We start from the raw sequence: 20976 nt of genomic DNA on the forward strand, positions 1-20976 counted from the left end.
CGTTCTGTGGTAGAATGCAGAATTTTGCACTTTTTCCTGCTGTGTTCATCTTGGTCCAGTTCTACAGCTGCCATAGCAAAGATGGGAAGCCAACACACCTTGATCCCTGTTAGGTCAGTCAAACAGAAGTGAAGAATATGCCCACGGGGATTTTCTGGTCTGTGGTCAGTGGTCAGAGACTTCAAACACAGACACTTGAAACCCTTGGGCATCCCAAAACCTTCTACTGTAAACACACTAGGTTTGAATATAGGGTGAAACAGCGACCCTTCCAGAAATCCCACCCCAAAGGATCTTTCTCTGCCCTCTAAGAATTAATAAATCAGATTCTTACCTCTCGTGACACCAGATGGGTGGCTTGCAGGCTGGCAGCTGGTCGGTACTGTGAAAGAGAAATGGCAACTCCTTACTTGCTGCTGCACAGAAATCCAGGGTGAAAATGTGCAGGTGCCTTGAAAGCAGATTTAAAACCTGAGCTGAGAAATTGAGTGCCCTCCTGGAAATGAGTGCTGGAGGCAGCACATAAGAGCACCGTCCCCTTCCTGCAAGCCTGCGGACCCCATACACTTACCTTGAAGCTTTCTGTGGAGACAGGACAGACTTGTCGCAGGGACATTTTATACGATCTAGTCTGCAGATGCTACAGATGCCTACTCTTTCTTCGGTCAAAAAATTTTTGGCAAACCTTCTTTGGTAAAGCATTGTCTGGCAAACTGAACTAAGGGCATAATTGTCATTTGACATTGCTAGATATAATTAGAAAATTTTGATGTCTTACTGACTATATGAATACATCTCCTATAAACAATCTGACAAGGGTGTTAAGGAGGGAATCTGGACTAGTCAAGGCACTTAGAGAACTTGGATGCAGGACTTATGGATTCTATTGCTGGCTTTCCCACCGACTCACTGTATGACCCAGGGTGGATTGCTTGGTATGTCTGCGCCACAGATACCCCAGCTGTACAATAGATAAAACAGGATGCTAAAAGATAAATTAGCATTATTAAAAGCTTTTGGTAGTTGTGATGGTAAAATCCTGAAAGCAGAAGTGCAGATGCATAACAGCTCACGAGGGTTACAGGCACAGCAGGATGGTCAGCCAAAGACTGCAGCAGCGAGAGGCTGGGTTCTACCTGGGCTTTTATGCTGGTGCATCTGACAGAGAGGTGAGGGAGCTTCAGGAATATCAGGAAGAATGTGTGCGCACGTGCACACAGAGACATGTGCACGTGTGCCTCTCTGTATACACTTCATATTGCAAGTAAGTGGGAGATTCTCCAAGAAATGTTGTGGCTCTGTGCATCCCCTTGTTCTATGGGAGGGGTTATACCTGCTGAGACTTCTGATCAGAACGTCAGTGCCAGCGAGCAAGAGATGCTCCCGTCTTTTGCTGGCAACTTCTGAGCTTATCCAGGTGTTCCCATGCCTATAACCCTAGGAAAGATAACTCTGATGTGGGAACGGCCCCCACAGTTTTTTTTCCTACCTACAACTGATAGAAAAATCCCCTAGTCAGCCGTACCTATGAAAATGATTGGACATATGCACAAACCAGCGTGCAGTCCCAGGTCCTCTGCACCCAGTACATCCTTAGTCCAGCACTTGCATTTCATCACAAATATCTTGCACACTTACACATTTGCACAGTTCAAAAAAACACAGCAACACCTATACCAGAGCATTGGGGGTAGCAGGCACGCCTGTAAAATGCTGATAGAGTGGGGGGAAGGGGGATTCGCTGGTAGTCATGGACAGACACTGATCTAGTTTTAGGAAGAGGGTACTGTCATGTGAGCTGCTTTAAATCCTGTCAGATTTAAACACATTCTTCCCCCGGTCATTGGCATTTTGGTCATTAATAGAGCTCGGTGGATAACATATAAGCAAAGTTAGAAAAATAGTGCATGGATCTGATGAAATATCCAGCATCAGGCAATGTCCTGTGCGTGTAAAGCCCATATTAAGGAGGTCTGCAGCACTGCGCTACCCACTTTGTTGGAGCCCAAACCCAGAGCTGAGCTCCATGCTCAGGGCACGGGGAGGCTGATGGAAACAGCCTGCACACTCCCAGCAGGAGCCCAGAGCCAGCCAGTGGGAAATGGTGAGCCCAGGGGTGCGTCTGAAGCCTGGCCTCTCTGAGGAGCTGGCACCAAGGGGTGCTGGTGGGGACACCTCCCTCCAGCGGGACCCAGAGCACAACTGTGCATGGGACCAGCAGGCGTTGCTCTGAGGGGCTCTTGCAGCTGAGTCCTCAGGGTGCTGGGGTGCCACGTGGTGCCCAGCAGCCCAGTGGCTATGGGTCCTGGCCGAGGAGGGGACAGGAGGGCCTTGGCAGCTCAGAGCCCCGGGATAAGAAGGCCATGCAAGAAGAGCAAGGGATGGCTGAGGCCTCTCCCAGGACTTGTGTGTTGGGAGGCGGGGGTGTTTCTCCCCTCAGGCTGGGGAGGGAGTTCTCATCTCCCATTCACTGGGAAGCTGTAACATCTGCACTGTAAAGGCAGCATCCTCTGGCAGCAGCAGGTTAACTATTAAATCGCTGCTGGTTTTCTGTGAGGCCCTGCTCTCAGCGGTAGGTAGCAAGCCTGTCTTCTGCAGTGCTGTCAGGATGGGACAAAGTGCCCTCAGGATGTGCTGGGGCTACATGGAGAGTCTATCTGAGTGTGCTAGGCAGGACCACCTGACTTTGGGGACTCAAAATCTTTGACTTCCCAGTGGTCGCTGCCAAAGCCAGTCTTCCCAGTAGAGCTCTTCTGGGTTTTTGCTGTTGTGTTGTCTAGGATGTGGACCCAGCTGCATAACAGGTAGGAGAGAGGCAAATGGCCAGGCAGCTCTGGGCATGCAGTGAGGCAAGGGCAGGTCTAGTTTGAAAGGAAAGCAGCCAGTGAGTTGAGTCCAGGTGTGGACAGTCACTCCACAGTGCTTTGGGTATTGAACTTAGTGTTAGTAAGTCCTCCTAAGCCAGTGTTAGAAACCTGAAGTCTTTTTTTGAAAGTGGTCCAAATCTCAGAAAAGGGTTGTGAAGCAGGGCATAGCGAAGAAGGAGAGGCTTTTATCCAGATGGCTTTTGAATATCTCCAAGGATGGAGACTTCACAGCAGCTCTGGGAAACTTATACCAGTGCTTGGTCACCATCACAGTGAAAAAGTGTTTCCTGATTTTCAGAGGGAATCTCCTGTGTGTCAGTTTGTGCCCATTGCCTCTTGTCTTGTCTTTGGGCACCACTGAAAAGACCCTGGGTCCATTTTCTTTGCATCTTCCCCTCAGGTTTGTATATACTTGATAAGATACCCCCCAGCCTCCTCTTCTCCAGGTTGAACAGTCCCAGCTCTCAGCACAGGAGAGATGCTTCAGTCCCTCCATCACCTTAGTGGCCCTTTGCTGGACTCTCTTCAGTAGCTCTGTATCTCTGTTATACTGGGGAACCCAGAACTGGACAAAGCACCCCAGGTGTGGCCTCACCAGGGCAGAGTCAAGGGGAAGGATCACCTCCCTTGATCTGCTGGCAACGCTCCTCCTAATGCAGCCCAGGACACCATTCACCTTCTTTGCACAAGGTCACATTGCTGGCTCATGTTCAACTTGGTGTGCACAAGGACCTCCAGGTCTTTTTTTTGGCAAAGCTGCTTTCCAGCTGGTCAGCACCCAGCACATACTGGTGCCTGGGGTTGTTTCTTCCCAGGTGCAGGGCTTTGCTCTTCCTTTGCACTATTGGACCTAGTGTTGACCTCTGGGTTTTGCCTAACTGGTACCCAGTTGCACACTAGCCTTTACATAGAAAACATGTTATGTTAAACGGGCCCTAGCAATTGCAGAATCACAGAGACTTCAAGTTTTACTGCCATGTTTACCAGTATTGCTAACTGAGCAATAGTTTAGATAACTGAGTTAACTAAATCATGTGAGGACTTCCAGCTTAAGACCCTTTGTGACATTCAAGCAAAGCAACTAAAGTGCTTGAGTGCCTCTACATTCCCCCAGTAAACTCCATGCTTGGCCTACAAACAGGGTGCGATGCCTGTAGGTTCAATATAATGTCCACAGAGGCAAGAATACATAAGCTGGCTTAGAGACCAAACCATTTGTCACCTGCTTCAGGAACCTGGCCTTTGCCATCTCAAATATTGGACTATCCAGTTCACTGAAGCTAGTCTCTGCTTGATCCTTGGAGGAGAATCTGGATGGTAGGACTACGAGCCATCAGGATCCAGTTCTAATAGTGGTTCTGGCCCACTCTGAAGCTGGTTTCAATATGGGGCCATAACAGACATGTGGAAATAGGCATCCTGAAGGCTGAGGGGTAGGAACTTGTGACCCCATTCAGCAGAAGAACTAGCATCATTATCTTGAAGCAATTCCACTGAAATGGGAAGGAGCAGGTTCCCTGTCCCCAGAGTCAACAGGGAAGAAACTTTCTGCCAATCTATTCTCCTTGGTCTGAGACTGCAGACCTTAGGCTTTGACATTCCAGGCATGGAGTAGCTGTGGTCACCTCCTTAGGAGTGAAAGCAACCTTGAGTACAGAGAAATTACACAGGATTTACACAAGAAAACTCAGAAAATGGCAGGTGGTCACATACTACAAGGAAGACTGGGAATGCTGCCTGATTGGCCAGGGTGTAGAGAGGTGGCAGGACATACTGTCCCACCTAACCCTGCATTAAGTGTTGAAGGAGGAACTAGTTTGGTTGAAGGTTTCTGTGGGCATGTGCAAATCCGTAGTGTGAACGCATATGCTGGCTTAAGTTCAGAGCAGAAGAGACTATTGTGACTATGGCTATGTGGGCTTTGCTTGGTGTCTTGGAGTGAAATCCCTGAAAGATGCTTGCTATTAGTCATTCAAGAGTCTGAAGGATTACTGAAATCTAACAAAATTCTCCAGAGTGTTGTATGTGGAGATGTGGCCTCATGCTAAGAACAATTTACATACGGAGTTCTCCTAAAACTTATATACTTCACATTAAATAATACTAACTCCACCATGAAGCAGCATTTATAGATGACATCAAGTGTGTCTGCTTAATTTTCTGTCAGCTGCACTGTAATACAAAAATAATCCTGGTGGCTTAGACCAGCAGGGATGAAGGGGCCTGAGTGAATTCAGCATTAAACAGTCCAGTGCCATTCAAACTGAATATCAAGGCTATTCAAGCAACTCCTCTGGAAGAACTAGCATTAGAAAAAGTCTTTGAGACAGTCAGAACAAGAAGATAAAATGTTAAAACATTGACTACTTTCACCTAAAAACTCTAAATTCAGATCTGTTTCCTTTTTTCCCCTTTTGCATTAACTAAATAGAACATGAAAAACAAGAATTTCTCATACAGTGTTTTCAGAAGTTGTTTTTAAAATCTCTTTTTAAAGGAAATGATAAGCTAAAAGAGTTACATCTGTAACAGCACATGTTGTTAACACGGGTAATATATGAACTCTCAGTGAATGTCTACAGGGGAAAGACACCTGACAATTGGACTAAGTCTGTGGAGACTGGAAGAGGAGGCAGGAGAAAGTGCAAAAAAGGTTGGGTGAATAGCCCAGCATTCAGTGTTTTAGTGTATGACATAAAACTCACAAAAAGAAAAATGAAGTGTTTGGTCCACTGGCGTAAGCATCCTTGTAAAGGATTCTAAACTACTAAGCCTCTGCTTTGGCTTCGTTTTTATTTATGAAGCTCATCTATCCTACCCAGCTATCCCGTATACGACACTGGCATAGTGGCTTCTTACAAAGAAGCAGTCTCTAAACTGAAGTAGATGATCCAGATTTCACTGTAGTTTAACTCTGTAGATCCCAGTAAGTTACATCTGGGAAAACTCTGCCCTGTTTCCCGTATTGAGGCATAGCCAAGGAGAAATATGTCCAGAAAGGGATTTTTTGAAAGAAGTGCAAGTGCCTCAGTGCAAAAAGAATGCAACATTTCCTGCCAGCCATTAATTTTCTGTCAATCCTATTTCCATCTCTGCAGGGCTGGACTCCACTGGGACCAGAAGCAAACCCCAGCACAGTTAGAAGAGGCAGACCGAAAGCCATCTCTGGATACAGACTGTCCTGCACAGCAATGCGGTGTCAGCAAGGCGCACATTCCCCATGGAGGAGAAAGGATTCAGTTGTGCTGAAAATAGATCCTTGAGACAGGGATCAGGCAGCTGCCTCCCTTTTTGCCAGCCCTTAAGATGTGCATTTTCTTCTCCTGGTCCCTGTGGTTTAGCTGAGAGACAAGGAGTGAGAAGACATTTTTTAACTAGGCAGCACAGCCAGACTGGAGAGGTCAAGTGGCGGTGCCTACAGACTGCTGTATGTTGGCTAGTGGGAACCTCTCTCTCATGCGTGTTCAGGGCCATCAAGCCCACGAACTAGAAACATGAAAATGTACCTGTACGGCAGGAGGTTTTGCAGTAGGAAAAGGAATCTTTTAATGTAGTCCGGTGATCCCCAATCTTTCACTCTCAGGCCCTCTGATCCTCTAACTAGAACAGACTGCCCTCCCAGAGGAAGGACTTCGGGGTTACAGTGGATATGGATATGAGTGCTCCCACTGCAAACAGGACACACCAAGTACCATGCAGTGTTAGAAGTGTGGTCAGACGATTGTAGGAAGCTATTGTACCTTTTGCTTGACACTGGTGCATCCTCATCTGAAACAGTTTGTCCAGTTTTAGTCTTCCCAGTTCAAAAGAGATGTGAACTAATAGCATAAGGTCCAGCAGAGGGCTAGTGAGATGGGCAAGGGTCTAGAAAACTTGTGCTATGAAGAGAATCTGAGGAAAAAAGGGCTAATGTACATGAGGGGCAGTTACAAAGATAATGTGCTAAGCTTTTTGCAAGAGTAGCAGACAATGTAACAGGAGGCAATGACCACAAATTGTTTCTTGAAAGTCTTCAGTTAGACGTTAGGAAAATTCTTGACTATTGGGTAATGCAGAAATAGCACAGGCTACCCAGAGAGGTTGTGGAGCCTCTGCCCAAAAAGTTTGTCTAATCAAAGCCATGACTGATCTGACCAACATTGGCAATAGATCTGCTTGAAGTGAGACTGAACTAAAGACCTTTAAAAGTTCATTCGCAACAGCATTTCTGTGGCTTAAATGTAGAGGTTCCCTCTATCCATCCGAAGTAGGCGAATGTTCAAAGGTAATCAGAGAAGGTATCTGCAGCTTCACGTCTTGTGCTAAGAAACAAAAATTTTCCTGGAGTCCTGAAAAACAGATTTTCTCAAGTGGACCCCTGGGCATGAATCTTTGATCTCAATGCATTGTTGGAGACAATTAATTCCATGCAACTTGTCAAAGCATATTCCTCCAGAACACCAATTCCAGAATACCGCATCTCAAGTACATCATCTGGAAACGTCCTCAGCAGCAGTAGGCTTCAGTAGCTTTCAGTCCTTGAAGAACAGCATGACATGCAGGCAGTCAGAGAACCGTGGAGCTCACTGGGGCAGCAAAGTACATCGTATCACGAAGTTCCACCAGGTGAGGAACAGCAGGACCTGCAGAGTACAGGAGGGTCCTCTTGTTATCACAGGCTGGACGCGTTCACAGTGGTAATTGTATGCTGGTAAGCATTGCCCCAGCTCCGTTACAGGAATTTAGGGATCTGGTACAAATCTTATTCATTCTGAGTCACTAGGTACCATTTGTCAGAAAATTATGTAGTGAACAGCAGCTAACATCACCACCATGTATTATTTCTGACCATAATATAACATTGAAGGAAATAAGATTACACGATGTCCCTGCCAATGGCAGGTGGGTTGGACTAGATGATCTTTAAAGGTCCCTTCCAAGCCAAACCATTCTGTGATTCTGGGTGATTCTGTGAATGGCTGTACTGGGTGAGATCAAAGGAACATGTAGACTCTCACAGCTGAGGCATGTCTTGTCATCCCAGTCTCCCCAGATACCCACCCTCCGCACGATGTCCCACCCATGTGGTGAAGCCTAGAGCACAAATCACCTCAGGTTGGTAAAAAATGTCTGTGACTGGAGCAAAACCAATTAAGGCACACATGGGAAACTAATGAAAACAGCAACGTATTTTCTGTCGCACTGTCAATAATGGTAGACAGAAGCACAAGCATGTTCCTACTCTCTCTATGTGAAGTCTAAGTAGCCTTTGGCTTTCTCAGGTATCAATGAACTAATTGTTCCCCAACATGGAGCCTGTGATACTCACGGGATACAGCAGACATCCCCATTAACAGGGATCCCCTTGCACACCCTGCTAGTGAGCCCTGGGAGGCTGGAGAGAGCTCAGAGCTTCTCAGCTTCTGCTCTGGTAGGAAACCTCCTCCTATGGGTCAGTTGCCTGGGGAGCAGGCTCAGGTGCCTACTCATATAGCAGGTCTGAAACCTGGGACAGGTCACTTCAGCTGCTCCTCCTCAGGTGATTGGGGTCCCTGATGCCCCCACCAGGAACTGGGAGGTGCTCAGGGCCACAGGAGGGACTGGTAATGGCTGCACGGATGTGCTGCTCCTCTCAGCACACATCAGAGCTAAGATGAAATGAAGTCAACCCTGCATGTGGTAGGTAATTACTGGTGATTATTCTCCCTTGCTTCAATCTAACCAACTTGTTGGGTGACTGGTCTCCAGACACTCGTAAAACACTGTAAATATTCCATAGCATAGAATTTATATACATCTGTTCTGGTTTTATATGTTTCCATGTTTGATGTGTTACCAACTGTCTCTAAACAGTATGTCACACAGGTGACAGACATGGTGAGAAGCAGCTTTGCTTGGACACGCTTCTGTAGTTAGGTTCCTCTCATTTATAACAACCAAATATGACCTGGTTTTGAAAAACTCAAAGACTTTTGACTGACTGCTGCATCTATTAGCATATATTCTCACAAAATATCCAGAGGAAGAACATCCTGCACTAGGCACTAGCACAAAAGAAACTGATTGCACAGCAAACCCATTCGCTTTCTTTTCTTTTGTTTGACGAAAACTCCCTCAGATAGGTGCTATAGCACTAGGATGCTTCCTAACTAAAAACAGTCTGATGCTATTTCAAGCTCTCTTCTCCCTTGCATTGCTACCAGTTATCTGACAAATAGCCATTGAGGAAAGGGGGTTTTTAGCAACTTTGGTGCCGGGCATTGGGACAAGCCTGTTCCTGCAGAGGGAGGTGAAAGTGGCCGAACTTGGACAGGTAAGCGTAGGAAGATCCCTGACTTTCCAGGCTTGCAGCTGGTGGGATAGATGGAGAAAAGCTGTGGCTGTGGTTTCTGGGAGCAGCTATTTAGCGCTACCCGCTGCTCCAGTATGCCTTCCCACAGTGGTAATCTGGCCTTGCAGAGCTCTGGCAGAGACAAAGACATTTTGCTGCGATCATTATGTGATTAGTATCCCCTGCTTCTGAACACTGCTGACTACAGCAGGCTTTTCTTAAACAGTGGGGGTTTGTTTTACTCCCTTGCTTCCCTTTCCCCAGGTCTTCATCCCAAATAATTTGCTTTTCCAGCTGCTATACAAAACTTAACCTCAGCTCATTTGAGAGGATACCAAACAGCAGCTGTGCGTTCATCTCCCAGCTGAAAACAATGAGGATCTGTAAGGCTTGCCCAGCTGTGAGAAAGCCAGAGCAGTAAAAAAGCATCATGCAGAGATAGCCTCATAAAATTGAGAATGAGACAGCCATATCAGCCTAGAGCAAAGGTTCAGCTGGTATTTTGTGCATGAGTGTACATTGGATGCTTGGTGAAAATTCAATTTCACTTTTTCTGTACTATTTATAATGTTATTTAATACTATTTATAATATTATGTATTATCTTCCCACCTGGTTGTCCCTTTCCCAAAGTGAAAGATGATAGTCCAGAGACTTTGTCTCTCCAGTGCTCCCATCAATTTTGTCATATTTCTCTGTACCCCTCCTAATAGCACAGGCCAAAATTGCAGATAGCAGGTGGTTTGTGGGCCTGGTACAATGATTTCTGCTTTGTGCTCAGTTGATCCTGATAATTCCTGATACTCTGCCTTTTGTGGCCACCAGTGAGCACTGAGTTGATATTTGGAGGCAACTATTCACTATTCTGGTAGCCTTCCTATCTCCTAATCCTGGCCCTACTTTTAGAGACTAAATTTCTATGGGGTTTGGTCTATGTATGGCTCAGAGTCATCTTATGGACAGAGAAGCTGATGTCCTGTTTCATCTGCATAAAGGGGTTTTACAACCGACGATTACACAGTCTGCCTTACAAGGACAACATCTTTCATAGTGGCTTTCAGCAAAATGACATTGAGTGAGACTCGAGAGTGGCACAGCCCAGCTAACAGAGCAGTGGAGAGACAGCTAAAGCAGCAAACTTGTATTTGGGGGTCAGCAGCTCTGCACTGATGATCGGAGCTGTGCTGTTACTCAGACTCCTCGTGTTCCCAGCAAGCCTCAGCTGAAGAGCTGGCCGAGGAGGTGACATTCAGGATGCCCTTTCTATCACCCACCAAAGCAGCTGAGGAGCTCTTGTTACAGAGCAGGGGAGTGGGGTGGGCAGGCTAAGACACCTCCGGGTAAGACAAAGAAAAAAGAGAGCAAGTGGCAAAAGGGGGAGGGAAGGGGAGGGAAGGAAAGTCAGGATTAGGTGCGTAATATTAGCACTAGCAACAACTGTATCCTAAAAAAGAGAGCAATGAGGTGATATCTTCCTGGGCTGACACTCATCTGTGACAGATGCACAAATCCCACTTCTGGGCAGATTTCAGTGCTGTAAATGGAAATATACTAATACAGAATTTGTATACACCTGTTCATTTTAAGCATTAGACTTTTCCAGGTTAAGACAGCCCACTGGATTACCACAGGATTTTCTGAGTACCAGAATCACTGCAGTAAAGTTACCAACAGGATACATTGAAGAATTTTCTAGTGGCATTTTATGAACTAACTTTTTACGTTGCAGAAAATTTCCTTTTGCATCCTCGGGAAATTTGTTAACAGCCTCATTATTTTACGTTGGCAGATAGATTTCCGTGGTGGTCAGCCTAAATGTTTCCTTAATTGCTCTCAGCATCCATTTGAGATGCCGAGGGAAGGATACAAGTCCCTGCTGCCCCTGAAGGACAAATCAGTTGTGTAAAGCAGAACAGCTCCAGCAGAAGACAATAACAGTGACGTGTCACCAGATCGCCAGGAGCCAGGGTGTTTTATATCTCAATCAGGACCGCAGCCTGAGAAAATATACGCTAAATCTGCTGCAGCCCAAGGTGCAGTGCCAACTTCACTGCATCACTGCTCTGCTGAGCAACACAGAAGTATGTTGCCTGCCTTCCAAATCAGTCCCTCAGGTCCCTCAAAGTGCCTGCTGCTCCCTGAGAAGTGCCTCCAGGTGGCCGGTATCTCACAGCAGACTCGTCCCATGATCCCACACTGCTGTTGGCCTCTTACTTTAGCCAAGCTTGGACTTCACCTCTCTGGGCTCTGATCCCAAAGCCTCCACATGTGCTGGGCTGCGTTTCTCCCAGCAGTGCTGTGCTGACATCGGGGCTGTGCTGCTGGCAAGGGGCTGGGGGGAGGCAGGGCCTGTAAGACCTCAGTCATGAGACCTTAACAGCAAGGCTCAGATTATTCCTCCTCTCCTGGGGGTCCTGACAGGAGCTTACAGTGTGAACTGTTGAATTTTACTTTACTAGCAAAGAGTTTCTGAAGGGGAATGTTTTCAACCATTTGCTCTACTATTAGTGGAACACTGCATTTGAGCTCAGGAGATCCCCGGCCTTCCATATGGAACAGCAGTTCTATATGAGCCCATCAGCTGCATCTATTTTAAACTTTCTCTCAGAGATGTTCGTTTATGGCCACTATGGACTGATGTTTTTCTCAAGACCTTTGCACAAGCCCTTATCAGGTGACAGGCAGCCTCACTCCACAGATAGAGTGTCAATGCAAAATGACCCTCATTCTCCATTAAGCAGTGAGAAATTAATCTTCCTCACATCACTGTCCCACTTTGATCCTGATAATCCAGCAGGCTTTATAGCAGTGGCTGTCAGTGAGGATTTTTTCCCAGCCTCTGCTCCTCCTGCATGCATCCTCCCCCGGCTCAGAACGGCTAATTCGTTCCTTTCCCCATTGCGTATCTACCCCCTCCTCCCTGCACGGGCAGGAGTGGTTAGCATCATTCAGATGCTTAGCTTCTGCTCCCGTCTCCTCCTCCACTTCTGGGTTGTTTGGTTTGTTTTTTTTTCTTGGAAGAGTCTTCAAAAAACATATGCATGGGAGTAGCCACAAGGCTGGGCTCACAGAGAGTGACAAGCTAGGTCCCTGTGGAGTGGGCCACAGCAGCAGCTCAAAACTTGGGCCACTCTGCACCATCCCCATCCACCTACCCCCTGACTGAGAGAGCAGCAGCTCCTGGGGCCAGTGGACCACAACCCAGGCTGCCTTTCCTGCCAGGGAGCAGACTGGTGCAGCTCAGGTGTGGCCATGTCTGGGGGCTTCCAGACTCCAGCTGGGGATGGCCAGTAGTCCCTGAAGTCTTCAACCCTCTGGGAGGATATGGCTTTTCACTGCCTCCTCACAATACAGCTTGTGCTCCTGGGTTTGGGAAATGCTGCCTGAGGATACTTTCTTCTCTGCATCGCAACCAGATCCCCACAGCACAGTGTGCGGACATGGCCGATGAGCCATGTGCAGTAGTAATGAAACAACATACTGCTTTACTGTACAGACTAAATATGGTAAGTTATTTCTTCAAAACTAAAATTAAGCATTACAAATCTCTCTCGAGGTGGGCTACTAATTAGATTGTCATTTTCAGATTATCATTGTAGTGTTTCCCAGCGGGTTTCTGTCAGATTTGTCCTGACCTTTCTTCCCCAAACTTGATGTTGAGTTGTCATTTCTTCAACACTCACATCCTCCATCATCTCATCACTTATCCTTCTTCCTCACACACATCCCTCTCGCCTTCCTCCTCCCAGACTCCTCCCCACACTCCCCAGCACAATTTCAACCCTGCCTCAGCACTGTGGTTGCTCTTACTTACACCCTCTCTCACTTACCAGCTTATTAATTTTTTTTCTGCAACAAGAGTTGCATGAAGGCGAGTTCAGCTGCTCGCATCACAGATGAAGCACTGGGGCCCCAGCTCTGTATTTGATCTGAACATGTCTATGGGATGCTCCTGCTCCACTTGGCTGAGAGAGGGGAATGTGGCTTTCTGCAGCGCTGCTGGTTCTGGAGCAAGCTTGGAGCAAGCTTTGCCTCTGCTTTCCTCACCAGGGAAGGGATTAATGGACTGGGGCCTCTTGTTGATCAGCAAAAAATGGGCTTTCGGGTCCACAGGCATTGCTTTAATTTATAGGTTTCCAAGAGAAGTGACACCCCCTGCACCCCAAACTGAGCCCCAACTGACCGCTGGAAGTCCCTGGGCAGCTGCTCTGCTCCCCATGGGACAGCACATCCCAGGAGGACACAGTGAGCACCCAGGCACTGGGTTGGCACAGCGTCATTGCACAGTCTTCCAAGGGGCCACTCTTGATTTATACTCTTACCCGGGAGAGCACACGCGGGCCTGCTTCTGATTTTTAACATTTCAGATGAGAAAAGAGCTGTGCTGGAGCAATCCTCTCTGGGGTAAGAATAGCATCTGCCGTCTTAGGACACAGCGCAGTTGTCCAGCTCCTACATGGCAGCACGTTGCGCTGAGATATAGAAGGCAGCCTACCCGCCGAGGAATGTCTTCGAGCGCTATTAGTGGAAGCGTATCATCTACACAAACAGGCGTGACCCCGCACAGGAGTCTTGCAGGAGCAGGGCTATTTTGAGCTTCTGACAGAGAGGATGAAAGGAGGCAAATGACGGGCTGATCCTTCTGGCACGGGCAACCTCCAACGCTCTCTGCGGCCTTGTCTCCTCCTCTGGGAATGACTCTTGGGAAGGCTGATGGGCCATTTGGTGGGACCTCAGAGCCCAGGTGGCAGGGGCCAGGAGGGAGCTGCGAATTTGTGGGGACACAAGGCCAGGCCTCAGTCCCACCACACGGCCCGGCCGTGCTGAAGGCAAGTCCTGCCTGGGGCTGTGCACCTGTCCCAAGCTTAGGGCACAAGCTGCATGCTTTACTTTTGACCACGTCCGTGAGAGCTAGAGACATACCAGAGGTATGTAACTATGTGCAAGGGAAACAAATCCTTTTCAGCCAGGAGGGTATTCTCCTCTTACCACCTGAAGCTCTCTATCTCTGAGTGGTTCTTTGGCATCACGCGTGTTTGAAAGGCCCCTTTTCCTCTTCCCAGCCACTGCAAATCCCCTCCCCAACTTACTGCCATCCTTTCAACATGGTCTTTCTTCTTCCAGTATGGATTTCTTTCATTTAATTTATTTTTCTTTCTCAATTATTTTTTTATTTCTGTTTCATTTTCATCGCTTTGTGAAATCTGCTTTCTGGGGTAAAAAAACCCCACCGCTCTCCTAGAAAAGTTTTCCAGCTGCTTCAACTGGCCAAGTCAGTCTCCCTCGGGACTCCACATTCAGCTGGACTGATGCACAGCCGCAGTGTCAGCAGACAGGAACAAGTGGTCAGGGGATGGAGTGTGTATTAGGTAGCTTATAAAGTGCTGCCACAAAATGCAATCCCGCACCCTTAGGGGATGTATCTGATGCTAGCTCTTGGAAGACGACCCCTTGGCACATTCCCAGCCTCCTGAGCCATTCCCAGGCACGTCCAGGACTTCTGCAGATGAAGACTCAGCTGGTTCAGCTGGCAGACCAGAGGCACAAGTATTCATTGGGGAACAAACAGGAGGAGCTGGAGATGTGTGCAGGCCTCCAAGGCTATGAACTCATTGGCCCCACGGAAACGTGGTGGGATGACTCCTACAACTGGAGTGTTGTCAGGCTCTTCGGGAAAGACAGGCAGGGGAAATGAGGGGGTGGTGTTGCCCTGTATGTCAACAACCAGCTGGAGTGCATGGAGCTTGGCCTAGGGACAGACAAAGAGCTCACTGAGGGCCGATTGATCAGGATTAAAGGGAAATCAGGAGCAGGGGACATTACAGTGGGGGTCTGCTACAGACCACCTGACCAGGAAGACCGAGTGGATGAGGGCCTCTATAGACAGATAGGGGTGTCATCACGTTCACAGGCCCTGGTCCTCATGGGCAACTTCAACCACACCGACATCTGTTGGAAGGGTAACCAGCAGGGCATAGGCAATCCAGAAGGTTCTTGGATTGTATTGATGACAATTTCCTTCTTCAAGTGGTAGAGGAGCCGACAAGTAGAGGAGCTGTGCTGGACCTTGTCCTTACCAACAAGGAGGGGCTGGTAGGCAGTGTCAAGCTCAAGGGTAGCCTGGATACAGTGACCGTGAAATGGTGGAGTTTGAGATCCTTGAGGCAGTGAGGAGGGTGTGCAGCAAGCTGACCACCCTGGGCTTTAGGAGAGCTGACTTTGGCCTCTTGAAGAATCTGCTTGGAATGGTGCCATGGAGAGAGATGCCATCCAGAGGGACCTGGACAGGCTGGAGAGGTGGTCCCATGTCAACCTCATGAAGTTCAACAAGGCCAAGTGCAAGGTCCTACATCTGGGTCGGGGCAATCCCAAACACAAATACAGGCTTGGCGGAGAACGGATTGAGGACAGCCCTGAGGAGAAGGACCTGGGTGTGCTGATTGACGAGAAGCTCAACATGAGCCAGCAATGCGTACTCACAGCCCAGAAAGCTAACCATATCCTGGGCTGCATCAAAAGAAGTGTGGCCAGCAGGCCAAGGGAGGTGATTCTGCCCCTCTACTCTGCCCTGGTGAGGCCCCACCTGGAGTACTGCGTCCAGCTCTGAAGCCCCCAACATAGGAAAAACATGGACCTGTTGGCGCAGGTCCAGAGGAGGGCCACAAAGATGATCAGAGGGCTGCAGCACCTATGAAGACAGGCAGAGAGAGTTGGGGTTGTTCAGCCTGGAGAACAGAAGGCGCCGGGGGGACCTTATTGTGGCCTACAAGAAGGCTGGAGAGGGACTTTTTACAAGGGCATGTAGCAATAGGATGAGGGGGAATGGCTTCAAACTGGAAGAAGGCAGGTTTAGATTAGATATTAGGAAGAAATTTTTCACTCTGAGGGTGGTGAGCCCCTGGCGCGGGTTGCCCAGAGAAGCTGTGTCTGCCCCATCTCTGGAGGGTGTTCAAGGCCAGTTGGACGGGGCTTGGAGCAACCTGGGCTGGTGGGAGGTGTCCCTGCCTACGGCAAGGAGGTTGGAGCTCTATGATCTTCAAGGTCCCTTCCAACCTAAACCATTCTATGATTCACGGGCAAGATATTTTTCCAGCAGCCTAATAAGTTAAACTGTCTCCTCCTACAACCCCCAGCACTCTGGCTTTGCCAGGCACCTCTACACTAATTGGGCATCCCCCTGTGTCTAACACAAGACAGTACAACTGGGTGCAGGTAGTGTGAACAACCCCTTCTCGGCTGCTCTCCTAAAGATCAGGCTGGCAATAAAGAGAAAGGCTTTACCCCAAATCTTGGTGCCATGTAACAAGACTCCAGTTCCTACAGAGCAGCCTTGCCAGGTGGAGATGCAACCAGGATCTTAAAACCTTCTCCCTGCTGTGGCAGGCTGTGTGATGGAGATGTCCGGACAGGGCTGTATGCTCCTCTGAGGCACTCCAGCAGCGGAGTGCTCCTGTTCGTGCTGCCTTGAACCATCACGGCTCAGTACAGGCTAAGCTTCCTTGCAGTAACTCGAGCTGTGAAGCTTTGTGACCGTAGCCATGCATTTCTTCCAATTTGTTTTATTCTTATTGCATAAAATTGGCAGTACACAAAGTGCACCAGAGGCTTTCCACAGAGCTGCATTGCTAATAGCAGGCCCTGAGCCCAGGTCTGTAGTCGTGCTCTCAGGATCCTCAGCTCCACGCTAGCCAGACCGATCTACACGCATGGCATTTTATGCCAATGCAGGTACCATGGTCTCCAGATATGGTCAACCCGAGGACCCAAGGCTGCCGGATGGGAAAGCCAGGCTCCCTCAAACTCGTTGTGAGTCAAGGCATTAAACCAAAAAGTGAATTCCTCTTCTTGAAATGGGAGAGAGTTCCACTGCCAGCAAGAAAGAAGCTGGTGGGGTGAGGGTAGTGATTATCCTGCTAAAGCCTCATCCCTGCAGAACCCCATTCCCCAGGGACTGCCAGGGCTGCCGTGCTCTGCCCACTGTGGTTGAACAGGTGGGAAAGACTCTCAGAAGATATGGGACAGTGTACCTGGGGCAAGAGTACCAACTTAATACCAAAAGTGGGAGAGAGATTGGGGAAGCTTACATGACACAGCCAAGCTGATGCCTGGATACTCAGGAATGATTAATGACGGTCCCCTGATTAGGGCTAGACTTTCCTGGCAGTTAGTAACTTCCCGTTGGTTTTGCACAGCTACTCCTAAGCAAATTACAGCTGTTTTTCTACAGGTCAGTGAAGTAGATTATTGCACTGTGAGACCAGTCATTTGACACTGTGGGCTAGGCTCAGCAACATGACCCAAGAGCAAAGCAGGACTTTGGATTTTCTCCTGAAGCACAGCAGTTAGCTGCTGAGAACAAGATGCAGGCAGTCTGCTGGGAAAGTGCCGCTTCCAGGCAGCAGGAGCTGAAACAGAAGTCATCCCTTGGGAAAGCAAAGTAGCAGCACATCCAGATCTGTCCCAATTGGTGTGAAAAACTAACATTCGATTCTGATTCACCCAAATCACAGGCCCATAACAGTGGACAGGGGCCCCTCTTGAAAGGATCATGGTGTGGGGACAGTTTTTGAGGATACTAAGGGCTAGACTGACTGACAAGGTTTACCAAAGTTCCAGGTTTCTCAGACAAGCTGAAGACATTGCAGCTCATCAACTCAGTATCTCATGAGGCTATTTTTTGGGCAGAGTGATAGGAAAGCTTGGGCCATTGCATAACAATCGTTATCAAACACTCCTAAGGAAATGTGAAAACCCATTTGCAACTAGGGCAGTAGTCCACAAACCTCTGGAGAACAAGGTGAGAGGAGAAATTGGTGACCCCAAACCCTGCTCAACCTGTCAGCAGTTCTGTTTATCTCAGACCAGCAATCTGAGGGCAACCGTTAATTATCTGAGCAAAACAGAGTCCCAGTACTGGTGTTTGCAAATTATCTGCTTCCCATATCTTGGGACAGAATGAACGACTTGACTGATGACAACAGAGATGGTTTGAGGACACAAGCAAGGAAGTGCCACAGGCACCTTGGCATTTGACTTATTCATGAAGAACAGGTGTGAAGGTTTGAGAATAGGAACCAAAGCACTAAACATGATGGTCCCAGTGGGTTTAGAGAAAGATCTGGGTACAAGGGTGGATTCATAGTTTGGACCATCAAAATGAGATCTCATTTCCAAACTAGACTTGTAGATTAAACCCACTCAGAAGCTGAAAATGCTGAATGTGTTCACTGTTCCCAAAATCCCCATCTATTTTAAACTGCATTTCATGTATAAAAGACAGTACACTCACTCCTTTGGATACCAGTATGTGGCAGTAAGGGCCCTCCATATCTCCACATGCATGTATAAGTCTTCTGTATTCAGTAACAAAAGGTGGGAATGGATAGACTTACAGCTTCATTCCCTTGTACAAGTGTCATGCTTGCCCAGATTTGCTAACGCAGAAACGTGGCAACTTATCAGAGTGTCCTGGAGCATGGATTTGAGAAAGGACACAAGAAGATGTGGCTGAATGCAGGAGATGATAGATAAAAACGAGACACCCAACTTTCACGATCTCAACATCAATCTCATAATGCCCCGGGTATTAAAGGATGCCAAGGAAATGGTAACTGAGAGACCTCCTACCCCAATATCAGATGCTCTAAGTCTTGCTACTGAAAAAAAAAAAAAAAAAAAAAAAAGCACCAGTGGAGTAAATTACCTAGAAATGGATGCTGTGTCGTACACCGTGACAGCTCCAGCAGGAATAACCAGATCTAGATTTAGCAAGGAACCGCCGAGAGACTCCTATGTGTGCCACTACTAAGCTACTGTGTGAAGCTACATTAACTTCACATCCCACCAGAGAGTTATGAGGTCAGATCCTAGAAACCACATGGAAGCACTGCAGACACCATCCCAACACTTGAGACCTACTCCCACACTTTGGGAGCCCACCTTGCAGCACCAGTCAATCCAGTCAGCAAGCACAAGTTCATTGGCAACTACATAAAGGAAGAAACAATGGGCAGGGTCCTGCGAGCCCCATCCTAGAGAGCAGCTAAAGAGCTCAAACTGATCTTGTGTTTGTGAATCACAGAAGGGCCCAGGTGGCAGGGAGAACTGTGAGTGACAAGAGAAACATCTATGCTAGAAAATACATTGCTATCAGCTTTTGCTAGAACAAATGAAAAATCAGACACTTTCTAAACCGTGTGTGCATTGTGTTTCCATGGGGGCCAAAGGGGAGAGGAGGGTGGATGGGAGGGGATTTGGACCCAATGACCTCCAGAGATCCCTTCCAACCTCAACCATTCTGTAACATGTGGACAAAAGAGAAATGTCAGAGGCCTTTGATCTCCTGGGGTCCACGCAATGATGGATTGTTGGACTGCTCTGTCAGTTGGCTTTGCTGTGCTCTGCAGGCATGAGTGTCTTTGCCAACCTGGGAAGCCGTGCCACACCACCTTAGTTTCTGCAGTGGTTCCAAGGTGGTACCTCTGGCACAGAACTCTCAAGGTTTTTGCTCTCAAACTGAGAAACTGTTTATAGTTCATGCAGACTGAACTAGGGATGTGAATCTCCATGTTATCGGATGCAAAGATGTGATGTACTGACAGGCTGCCACAGGGCACTGTTTGTTTGGACAAGGTTCTGTTCAGCAGCGGGTCCCATCTATAGCACAGCTCTACCTCCTGTTCTGCACACTGAAGTACAAATCCCAGGTCAGGTGGGCCAGATGAGTCTGGCACATAGGATCTCAGTGCAGAGGGGTACAGCACAGTGCTACAAATGAGTGAACTGCTGATTTGGTGTAGTGGCAGCCAAGTGATTAAGGCTTCGATTGTTTTGTGGTAATGGAAGAAACGGGTCTGCCATCCAACAGGAGCGGCCCATACATACGTAATGTTGGATCAGTAATGATTAGGCAGAGACATTAACCATGATGGTAGGGCCATCCTGACTCCTTGCCAAGGAGCATCAGTGCACTGGATGAGGAAGAATGGAAGAAATTGGGGGTCTAATAGGGAGCCATGGTGAAACCTTCAAAGGTGTCATGGGAAGGACAGGAATCTTCTGGTTTTATTAACCTCTTTGTAGTTGAAAACTGAGAAAGAGGTGACACCCATCCCTTTTTCAGACAGGAGTGACAGAACATCTTGGTTTTCTCCTCTCCCATCCTTGTTATTGACAGCAGAGCAGGCCGGACTGCTTCCTGAGTGCTGGTGTGGCTGCGTCCTGGAGCCAGGTAAGGTAAGATCCATTTGGATATACATTTCTGAAGCACACAGACACGAAGCAGCCAGCTAGAACTTCCCAACAGTGTCAGCATCCTATTCGACCCAACATCCAGTCCTGTGCACAAACTAATTCATCTTAGCGCACTGGGATGTTTGCACAAAGGTATCCCATTCACCCTCTAGCTCTTACTGCACTGCCAGGTATGTCTTCTCAGCAGCCTTCACCAATACCAAAGTATCTGAGTTTTCTCACTACCTGAGATCCTGTGATTTCAACTATACCACACATACACCACAAAGTAGCTGAGCAGGTATTTCTCTTTGGGAAACACCAACCAGAATTATGGTGCCCCGTGCCACTGGGGAGATAAGCTTCAAGCAGCTGTTCAGATTTTCCTGCTAACATTGCAGACTATTTGATAACTACTTCCAATGTAACAAGCATGAGAGACATCTAAGTTCAAGTCCTCATCTGCTCAGAGCTGCCACACTGGAGCTCAGAAGTGGGCCAAGATTCCGAAGTGTGGTTTGATTACAAGGAGATTAGAAATACTTGATATGTAGTGCACACAGGCTGG

General features: G+C 47.9%; 1 long non-coding RNA gene across 3 annotated transcripts in view; it reads left to right on the forward strand.

The window, feature by feature from the left end:
• LOC309678798 overlaps positions 1-19562 on the forward strand; it is an 85780-nt gene extending 66218 nt beyond the window's left edge. For all 3 annotated transcript variants that reach the window (XR_014269779.1, XR_014269780.1, XR_014269781.1), the window contains one exon: positions 5966-19562. This is a non-coding gene — a long non-coding RNA (uncharacterized lncRNA). The remainder of the gene's footprint in view (positions 1-5965) is intronic.
• Positions 19563-20976: the final 1414 nt, after the last annotated feature.

This window comes from Vanellus vanellus, assembly GCF_965231255.1.
Source record: "Vanellus vanellus genome assembly, chromosome: 17".
Taxonomy (NCBI): domain Eukaryota; kingdom Metazoa; phylum Chordata; class Aves; order Charadriiformes; family Charadriidae; genus Vanellus; species Vanellus vanellus.